Raw genomic sequence first — 11,443 nt, 5'->3', positions numbered from 1 at the left:
TCATAACAGCAGATTCCTTATCTACTTTGGGATCTACACAATTAGTTAAATGACAAGAATTACAATGAATATGAAAAGACTTGCCACGATTGATGATCTTAAAGTTAAGATCAGAACTTCCCAATAAAATAGCTTATGGGTAAGGTACGCAAGATTTCACCACTATTGGGGAGTTGACCTGAGCTTTGGGTTTCTTTTAAAAGATCATGTTAGCAGCAACAACAAGTCTAAATAATTCTGGTTGAATAGCAATAGTATTGTGAGCAACAGAACGACCAACCCAAATAGGGGCTACAAAGTCCAGAATAAAATAATGTTTCAAGGGCTCGTTCCCTATATCAGGATCAAATCCATGAAACTTAATATCTGAGAGTTGCTATAAAAAGTGAGTAAAGTCGGCAATGGGACAAGGGAACAAAAAATCTGTTACTGAGTCTTGAGTTCCCCTAGGGTGAAAAACAGTGGCTGAATGTTTAAATCCACAATCTAGCCATACAGGGTACTCAGTATCCATGCTATTCCAAGTATAGTCAGTATCTTTATCTCTGGTGATTGCCATACAATCGGGGATTGGTAAGCTAGGTACAGTATCAGAAGTTTCATTATAATTGACATATCCAAGCGTCTGGATTCACAGTTTCTATACCCAGCGCTTAAATTTATCCCCATAGTCAGGAGCATCAGTCACAAAAGATCTATAGTTGACTGGCAAACAACCTATCGGTAACACCTCTTTAAACGCTAGGCATATAGGGGCTGCATCAGACCTCCCTTCATAATTAACATGCTTGGAAATATGATGGTCCCTGCCAAAATCTAGGAATCCACCCAATAACTCAGAATTATTAGTCATAACCTTAGTAAGGTTCTGCTCATTATACCCGATCGGATGAAGAAGCGGTGGCTTAGGTATGTAAGCTCAAAAACTACCTCCCGCTACAGCAGTCACCTGCGTAGCCATTAAAGCCATCATGGCCAAGAATATTGTTTCAGAAGAGGATTTCTTACTAGTCCTCTGCACCAATCCTTCGGCCTCAGGAGTCAGTGTCTCTAGCTGTCCCCAAGTCGGTACCAGCCACTCTTGTTGCTGCAGTCTACGGTGGGGATAGGGAGAGCTTTGTCATTCTGGCCACAACCACTCGCTCTTCCTGCTCCCTTTTCCTCTTCTTTGCGAGGTTTTGTGTGGGGGAGAGGAGGGGCAGTTGGATGAGTCGGTCTGGGATCCAGATGGGGGATTCTGCATTCTGTGGGAAACATATGCATATCCTCTCCCTGAAGAGATTAAGGTATCTGGACCCCTCCAGACTCCATTCAAAAGGTCTTTCCACATTACTAACGGTTGTGCCTTAAAGGCAACCGGACCCCAATGTCTCATCATAGGAGTCTCTCCCTGTTCACTGGTATTAAGATGGTTAATCACAAACAGGGCATGATTCAAAGCATGATGGGGTGAGTAAAACTGATTAGTAGCTCTTACCCTATCGAATTACACCAGACTTCTCAACAGAGACTATGAAAACCAGAAGAGCCTGGTTAGAGTTCACACAGGCTCTAAGAGAACACAAATGCCAGCCCAGGCTACTATACATAGCAAAACTCTCAATCAACATAGATCGATAAACAAAAATATTCCAGGACAAAACCAAAGTCAAACATGTATCTACCAACCCAGTCTTATAGAGGATCCTGGCAAGAAAAATCCTACACAGGGAAGATACCTGAACCAAAGAAAGGATAAGAAATTAAGCAACTCACAACAAAGTCATAAGCAAAGAGCCATAAGGACATAAAACCACCTACAAAAACAAACATATCAAGAACCAACAGTTATCTCTCTTTAATATCTCTCAATATTAATAGACTCAACTCACCTATAAAAAGACATAAGCTAACAAGATACTGGACATGCAAACAAGATCCAGCATTTTTCTACATAAAAGAAACGTACCTCAACAACAAAGACAGGTGCTATCTTAGAGGAAAAGGTTGGAAAAAATTCTTTCAAGCAAATGGCCCCCATCCTAATATCCAATAAAAGTCTTTCAACCAAAAATTATCAAGCATGATGAAGAAGGACACTTCATATTTATCAAAAGTCCACTAAGAGAAACTCTCAATTCTGAACACTTATGCCCCAAATTCAAGAGCACCCAAATTCATAAAAGAGACTTTATTAAAACTCAAAACACACTTTGAACCCCATACAATAATAGTGGGAGTTTTCAATACCCCACTCTCACCAATGGACAAGACATTGAAACAGAAACTAAATAGAGACTCTTGAAACTAAGGGAGGTTATGAACCAAATGGATTTAACAGATATCTACAAAATATTTCACCCTAAAAGAAAACAATACACCATTTTCTCAGGACCTCATGGCACCTCTCCAAATTTGACCATATAATTGGTCACAAAACAACCCTTAACATATACAATAAGATTGAAATAATACCATGCATCCTATAAGACCACCTTGGCCTAAGGCTGGTCTTCAATAACAGCAAACACTACAGAAAGCTCCCATACATGTGGAAACTGAATATCTCTTTACTCAGTGATAACTTGTTCAAGGAATAAAGACAATATGGATGCATCACATCCAAACCTATGGGACATTTTGAAAGCAGTGCTAAGAGGAAAGTACATAGCTCTAAGTGCCCTGGTAAAGAAACTGCAGAGATCTTACACTATCAACTTAACAACCCACCTGAGAGCCCTAGAACAAAAAGGAGCATACTCACCTAAGAGGAGTAGAATACAGGAAACACTCAAACTCATGGCCGAAATTAACCAAATAGAAACAAAGAAAACAATATGAAGGCATGGGCCCCCAACGACTCAGCACGGCCCTAGGGTGCGAGCCCTCCGCCACCGCTACTGCCGCCGGCTGGACTGAGGTGCGCCAGGCGTGTGCGTGGGAGAGAGCACGGCTGCAGGTGCCAGCGCCTCCCCACCCGCTGCCTTCTATCTGCCTCAGCCTCGCATGCCCAGAGGCGGCGGGCAAAGGTAGCTTCTGTTTGGGAGGGACCCACAAGTCTCAGCTTTTAGGACTGTGTGGCTCATGCAGAGATGATGCCTGGATAGGTCTCCGGGCTACAATGATAAGAGGAAACAGATACTAGGAATATTTTTTAAAACAGCTATTTGATTTCTTCTCAAAGTCACTTCTCAAAGCCTTCTGAGTTTTCCTCTTGCTCCTGTGAGTAAGGGGAGGAGTCTGTTCTATGTCTGCCTGTGCCAGATGTGAGAGCTATGTGTCATTTGTGGTATCATGCCTGTTTGACCCAAAACAAGGTCTCACTATGAAGCACTGACTGACCAGAAACTTGCCATGTAGACTAGGCTGGTTTATAACCCAAGAGATCTTCCTGACCACCCCTAGGAATGAAGTTTTTAAATTCTTGTCACAAAAATATGACAGATACCTAGCATCTAGCAAAAGAATGGCAGCTGCTTATCTTGACCCAAACTTGAATCACACACCAAGTTCGAGTACTAAAACTCACCTGAGTACTGGCATGGAACAGTCCCCTGGTGCAATGGAACGAGTATTAAAGGTCTTTCATTATTTTGAAAGCAGTTGTGAGCCAACCACCTGGGCCAGTATTATCAGGCATGGAGATGCTACTGATGTCAGGGGCATCATTCAGAAGATAGTGGACAGTCACAAAGTAAAGCACGTGGCCTGGTATGGATTTCACCTCAGTCACCTGTGATCGGAGGAGGTGCACTGGCTGCACGTGGACATGGGTGTCTCCAGTGTGAGGGAGAAATATGAACTCACCCACCCACCAGAAGAGTGGAAATATGAGTTAAGAATTCATTACTTGCCAAAAGGATTTCTAAACCAGTTTACTGAAGATAAGCCAACATTGAATTTCTTCTATCAACAGGTAAAGAGTGACTACATGCTAGAAATAGCTGATCAAGTAGACCAAGAAATAGTGTGGGACGCCTGACTCGCCAGCAAGAAAGACACCACAATAGGATCCTTCTGCACACGTTTATTGGGAGAGCATTGACTGTATAGGCGAAAGACCCCGAGCCCTGGGCCTCTCACTCTTATATACTATCAGTTCCCATCCACGCACAGCAGGCCACATCACCTCACCAGGTACGCAGCTTCAGCTAATCAGGGCAGCAGGGGCATATCTCCACCAAAATGGCTTCGCCAGTAACCTGGTACACCTGCGCAGCTCTCACGATGTTTGTGGCTTATATTCAGATGTAAGAGGAAGTCAGGTGCAAGTCATAAGACTTAGCTGCAGTCCCTGGCGCCTTCTTGGGACTGCTGCCACACCTGCTCCCCACAAAATAGCTTTGAAGTTGGGTTGTTTGGAAATTAGACGATCCTGTTGGGAGATGAGGGGTAATGCTCTAGAGAAGAAGTCCAACTATGAAGTGTTAGAAAAAGATGTTGGTTAAAAGCGATTTTTTCCTAAGAGTTTACTGGATTCTGTCAAGGCCAAAACACTAAGAAAGCTGATCCAGCAAACATTCAGGCAGTTTGCCAACCTTAATAGAGAAGAAAGCATCCTGAAATTCTTTGAGATTCTTTCTCCTGTGTACAGATTTGACAAAGAGTGCTTCAAGTGTGCCCTTGGGTCAAGTTGGATCATTTCTGTGGAACTGGCAATCGGCCCAGAAGAAGGGATCAGTTACCTGACAGACAAAGGCTGCAATCCCACACACCTCGCAGACTTTAACCAAGTGCAGAACATCCAGTACTCAAATAGTGAAGACAAAGACAGGAAAGTAATGCTACAACTCAAAATCGCTGGTGCTCCTGAGCCTCTCTCTGACAGTGACAGCACCATCCCTAACCATTGCAGAGAACATGGCCGAACTGATCGATGAATACTGCCGGCTGGTGAATGGAGCCACACAATCTTTCATCATCAGACCCCAGAAAGAAGGTGAACGGGAGTTGCCATCAATACCAAAGTTGGCCAACGGTGAAAAGCAATGCATGCGGACATACGCAATCTCTGTGTCAGAGACAGATGACTATGCTGAGATCATCGATGAGGAAGACACATACACCATGCCCTCGACCAGGGATTATGAGATTCAGAGAGAAAGAATAGAACTTGGACGCTGTATTGGAGAAGGTCAGTTTGGAGATGTACATCAAGGCATGTACCTGAGCCCAGAGAATCCAGCTTTGGCTGTTGCAATCAAAACATGTAAAAACTGTACTTTGGACAGCGTGAGAGAGAAGTTCCTTCAAGAAGCCTTAACGATGTGTCAGTTTGACCATCCTCACATCGTGAAGCTGATTGGAGTCATTACAGAGAACCCCATCTGGATAATCATGGAGTTGTGCACACTTGGAGAGCTGAGGTGATTTTGCAAGTAAGAAAATACAGCTTGGACCTGGCATCTTTGATCTTATATGCCTATCAGCTTAGTACAGCACTCGCGTAACTGGAGAGCAAAAGATTTGTTCACAGGGACATTGCTGCTCAGAATGTTCTGGTGTCTTCAAATGATTATGTAAAATTAGGAGACTTTGGATTATCTCAATATATGGAAGACAGTACTTACTATAAAGCTTCCAAAGGAAAATTACCTATTAAATAGATGGCTCCAGAGTCAATCAATTTTCAACGTTTTACCTCAGCTAGTGACATGTGGATGTTTGGTGTGTGTATGTGGGAGATACTGATGCATGGCGTGAAACCTTTTCAAGGAGTGAAGAACAATGATGTTATCGGTCGAATTGAAAATGGGGAAAGATTACCAATGCCTCCAAATTGTCCTCCCACCCTGTACAGCCTTATGATGAAATGTTGGTCCTATGACCCCAGCAGGTGGCCCAGGTTTACTGAACTAAAAGCTCAGCTCAGCACAATCCTGGAGGAAGAGAAGATGAAGCAAGAAGAATGGATGAGAATGGAATCCAGAAGACAGGCTACCGTGTCCTGGGACCCTGGAGGGTCTGATGAAGCACCACCCAAGCCTAGCAGACCTGGTTATCCTAGCCCGAGATCCAGTGAAGGATTTTATCCCAGCCCACAGCACATGGTCCAGACCAATCACAACCAGGTCAATCACAGCCAGCCCACAGCACATGGTCCAGACCAATCACAACCGTGGAATCCCAGCCATGGCTGGCAGCATTTACCCAGGTCAGGCATCTCTTCTGGGCCAGACAGAATATTGGAATCACAGACCTCAGGAGATGTCCATGTGGCAGCCCAGTGTGGAGGATGCGGCAGCTTTGGACCTTCGAGGGGTGGGACAGGTGCTTCCCCCTCACCTGATGGAAGAGCAGCTAATCCAACAGCATCAAGGAAATGGAAGAAGACCAGCACTGGCTGGAGAAGGAAGAGCGATTCCTGAAACCTGATGTGAGGCTCTCTCAGGCAGCATCGACAGGGAGGACGGGAGTTTTCAGGGTCCGACTGGAAACCAACACATCTATCAGCCTGTGGGGAAACCAGATCCTGCAGCTCCACCAAAGAAACCTCCTCGCCCTGGAGCGCCTAGCCACCTAAGCAACCTGTCCAGCATCAGCAGCCCTGCAGACAGCTACAATGAAGGTGTCAAGCTTCAGCCTCAGGAAATCAGCCCCCCTCCCACTGCCAACCTTGACCGGTCCAATGACAAGGTATATGAAAATGTGACAGGCCTAGTGAAGGCTGTCATCGAGATATCCAGCAATCTACAGCCAGCTCCTTCAGAAGAGTACATCCCTATGGTGAAGGAAGTTTGCCTGGCCCTGCGGACCTTACTGGCCACTGTGGATGAGACCATTCCTGTTCTTCCAGCCAGCACTCATCGAGAGATCGAGATGGCACAGAAGCTGCTGAACTCCGACTTAGGCGAGCTCATCAGCAAGATGAAGCTGGCACAGCAGTATGTCATGACCAGCCTGCAGCAGGAGTACAAAAAGCAGATGCTGACAGCTGCTCATGTCCTGGCTGTGGATGCCAAGAATCTACTTGATGTTATTGATCAAGCAAGACTGAAAATGCTAGGGCAGACATGGCCACACTGAGCCACTGGCCATTGAATGTGGCTTTCTGCCCTTTGAGAGATCTTCTCTAGCATTTCACCAGCAGGGAGGAAGTAACCTTAACCTCAGTCGCCCCTGCTCACGGCTCCAACTGAATGACAGCTAGCTGAAAGTCTCTCTTGTATAAGTTTCATCACTTATACATGGTTTTGATTTTGTTATTTTTCTAAATAGTGTTCAGAAAACTGGATCCAAAATGTGGCATTTTTCTGAGAATGAAGATTATACATTAAGAAGCTTTTAAAATATACTTGGTGTTCAAATTGGGATGTGTGTTCCTAGAAGTGGTAATTCATACTGACTATGACTTCAAGTTGGAAGAGAAATGTCTGAGGAGGAAGGGCTCACTGAGACCTTGGAGACTGGTTATCTTTCTTGCCAGAATTCCTATTCAGACTGTGTTGCAATATGCTAATCTCATTTATAGAGAAAGTGCATAAAAGCTATATTTTGAAGAATGAGTCATTTCAAAAGAAAACTTCTGTCCTCCCTGTCTCCACCTTCTTTCCTGTGGATACTGAAGCATTGGGTTGCGAACTATCTGTAGAACTGACAAAAACTTGTCTTTCCTCATCAGAATTCTGTGCCAGTTTTGTACCAGAGCACTCCCAACTGCATCAAGAAATTCCAGGACCAGCCCTGTTCTCCATTTTTATATAATTTATAAGAATAATTAAAGCCATGTTGACTCTTAAAGCCACTGGAGCTAACTGACCTTCATTGCGTCTGTCTTTCCAAGGAGGACCCCGCAGGACAAACAGGGATGTGGTTTTCTTTCTTTTTTTTTTGTCATTTTTTTATTACATATTTTCCTCAATTACATTTCCAATGCTATCCCAAAAGTCCCCCATACACCCCCCCCCGACTTCCCACCCACCCATTCCCATTTTTTGGCTCTGGCTTTCCCCTGTACTGGGGCATATAAAGTTTGTGTGTCCAATGGGCCTCTCTTTCCAGTGATGGCCGACTAGGCCATCTTTGGATACATATGCTGCTAGAGTCCAGAGCTCGGAGTACTGGTTAGTTCATAATGTTGCACCTACAGGGTTGCAGATCCCTTTAGCTCCTTGAATACTTTCTCTAGCTCCTCCATTGGGGTGCTCTGTGATCCATCCAATAGCTGACTGTGAAAATCCACTTCTGTGTTTGCTAGGCCCCAGCCTAGTCTCAAAAGAGACAGCTATATTAGGGTCCTTTCAGCAAACGTTTGCTAGTGTATGCAATGGTGTCATCGTTTGGAGGCTAATTATGGGATGGATCCCTTGATATGGCAGTCTCTAGATGGTCCATCCTTTTGTCTCAGCTCCAAACTTTGTCTCTGTAACTCCTTCCATGGGTGATTGTTTCCAATTCTAAGAAGGGGCAAAGTGTCCACACTTTGGTCTTCATTCTTCTTCAGTTTCATGTGTTTTGCAATTTGTATCTTATATCTCGCTACACTAAGTTTGTCCAGTTGGTATACCATGCATTCTGTTAGGTGATTTTGAGAGCATACCTTCCCTTTAGTTTGTTGGGGGATATAAATCATTCTCAGGAAGAATATAATAAATTGTACAGTTACTCTGACCTATTAAAAAGGCGGCGCCAGGAAAAAAAAAAAAAGAAAGAAAACAATATGAAGAATCAGCAAATCAAAAGCTGGTTCATTGAAAGAATCAACAAGATAAACTCCTAGCCAAACTAACTAAAAGGACAAAAGGCAGAATCCAAAATAATAAAATCAGAAATGAAAAGGGAGACATAACAACAGAAATGGAGAAAATTCAAAAAGTTAACAGATCCTAATATAAAAGCTTATAATCATCAAAACTGGAAAATCTAGATGAAATGTGTAGTTTTCTAGACAGTTGCCATATACCAAAGTTAAATTAAGAACAGGTAAATGATCTAAACAGGTCCATATCACACCAGGAAAAAGAAGAGGTCATTGAAATCCTCCTAAATAAATAAATAAGCCAGGGCCAAATAGATTTAGTCCAGAATTCTATCAGACTTTCAATGAAGACCTGATACCAAATTTCCTCAAACTATTCCATAAAATAGAACCAGAAGAAATATTACCTAACTCATTCTATGAAGCCCCAATTACTCTGATACCTAATCCACGCAAGGGCCCAATCAAAAAAAAGAACTTCAGAACATTCTCCCTTATGAATATCAATGCAAAAATACTCAATAAAATTACTGCAATACAAATGTAAGAACTCATCAAAACCACATTCACCACTATCAAGTAGGCTTCATACCAGGGATGCAAGGTTGGTCTAATATAAGAAAATCCATTAAAGTAATCTACTATATAAATAAACTCAAAGAAAAAAGATCACATAATCATCTCCGTATATGCTGAAAAACCATTTGACAAAATACAACAACTCAACATGTTAAAAGTATGGAAGAGATAAGGAATTCAAAGCCCATACCTAAATATAATAAAAACATCTCCCCATATCTATGTAACATAGTACTCGAAGTGTTAGCTAGAACAATAAGACAACAAAAAGAGATAAAGGGGATACAAATTGGTAAAGAATAAATAAAGGTATCACTATTTGCAGATGATATCATAATATACATAAGCAACCCCAAAAATTCTACCAGAGAATGTTCCAGCTGATAAATAACTTCAGCGAAGTGGCCAGATATAAAATTAACTCAAATAAATCAGTGCCCTTCCTTTATATATAGAATAAAAAGACTGAGAAAGAAATTAGGGAAACAGTTCCCTTCACAATAGCCACAAATAGCATAAAATATCTTGGGGAAACTCTAACCAAACAAATGAGAGACCTGTATTACAATAACTTCATGTCTCTCAAGAAAGAATTTAAAGATCTCAGAAAATGGATAGGTCTCCCATGCTCATGGATTGAAAGAATTACCATAGTAAAAACAGACGTTCTACTAAATGCAATCTATAGATTCAATGCAGTCCCTGTCAAAATCCCAACACAATTACTCAAAGACGTGGAAAGAGCAATTTTCAAATTTTCCTGGAAATGCAAAAACAAACAAACAAACAAACAAAAACAGAATAGTGAAAACAATTTTTAACAATAAGAGAACATCTGGGGGAATCATCATCCCTGACCTCAAGCTTTACTACAGAGCAATAGTGATAAAAATGATGGAATTGGTACAGAGAGACATGTTGATCAATGGAATATAATTGAAGACCCATAAATAAAACCACACATTTACAGTCACTTGATTTTTGACAAAGGCACTAAAATATACATTGGAAAAAAGATAGTATCTTCAATAAATGGTGCTGGTTTAACTGGCTGTCTGTATATAAAAGTAAGAAAATAGACCCATATTTATCCCCTTATACAAAGCTCAAGTACAATTGGATCATGGATCTCAACATAAAACCAGATACACTGAATCAAATAGAAGAGAAAGTGGGATAGAGTCTTGAACTCATTGGCACAGGAGGGAATTTCCTAAACAGAACTCCAATGGCTCATGATCTAAGATCAAGAATTAATAAATGTGACCTCATAAAACTGGAAAGTGCCTGTAAGGCAAAGGGCATAGTCAATAAGACAAATCAGCAACCTACAGATTTGGAAAATATGTTCACTAACCCCACAAAGAGGGTTAATATCCAAAAATATAAATAATTCAAGAAGTTAATTACCAAAAACAACAAACAACACAATAAAAAATGGGATATAGAACCAAACTGAGAATTTACAACTGAGGGATCTTTAATGGCTGAGAAGCACCTAAAGAAATATTCTTGACTCTAGCTGCATATGTATCAAAAGATGGCCTAGTCGGCCATCACTGGAAAGAGAGGCCCATTGGACTTGCAAACTTTATCTGCCCCAGTACAGGGAAACGCCAGGGCCAAAAAGTGGGAGTGCGTGGGTAGGGGAGGGGAGGGGGAGCAGATGGGGAACTTTTGGGATAGCATTGGAAATATAAATGAGGAAAATACCTAATTAAAAAAAGGAAATATTCCAAGTACTGAGATTCCACCTTACACCAGTCAGAATGGCTAAGATCAAAACCTCAGGTGACAACACATGTTGGAAAAGATGTGGAGAGAGAGGAACACTTCTTCATTGTGGGTGGGATTGCAAACTGGTAAAAGCACTCTGGAAATCAATTTGGAGGTTCCTCAGAAAATTGGAAATAGATCTACCTAAAGATCCAGCTATACCACTTTTGGGAATATACCCAAAAGATGCCCCTCCCTTGCCAATGGAGCATGTGTTCCACTATGTTCATAGCAGCCTTATTTGTGATAGCCAGAAGATGGAAAAAACCTAGGTGTCTCACGACAGAAAAATGGATACAGAAAATGTGGTTCATTTACATTACTACTCAGCTATTAAAATCGAGGACACTGAGGAATCAGCTCAGTGGTTATGAGCACTGACTGCCGCTCCAGAGGACCTATGTTCAAGTC

At 42.0% G+C, this 11,443-nt stretch overlaps 1 pseudogene; it reads left to right on the top strand.

Annotated features, from left to right (window-relative positions):
• The first annotated feature begins 3,412 nt into the window (after positions 1-3,412).
• On the top strand, positions 3,413-7,005 carry LOC110288779 (annotated as a pseudogene).
• The last annotated feature ends 4,438 nt before the right edge of the window (positions 7,006-11,443 follow it).

The sequence above is a fragment of the Mus caroli genome, unplaced genomic scaffold (assembly GCF_900094665.2).
Source record: "Mus caroli unplaced genomic scaffold, CAROLI_EIJ_v1.1 scaffold_17110_1, whole genome shotgun sequence".
In the NCBI taxonomy this organism is placed as follows: Eukaryota; Metazoa; Chordata; class Mammalia; order Rodentia; family Muridae; genus Mus; species Mus caroli.
This window is presented reverse-complemented; position numbering and strand designations above follow the sequence as displayed.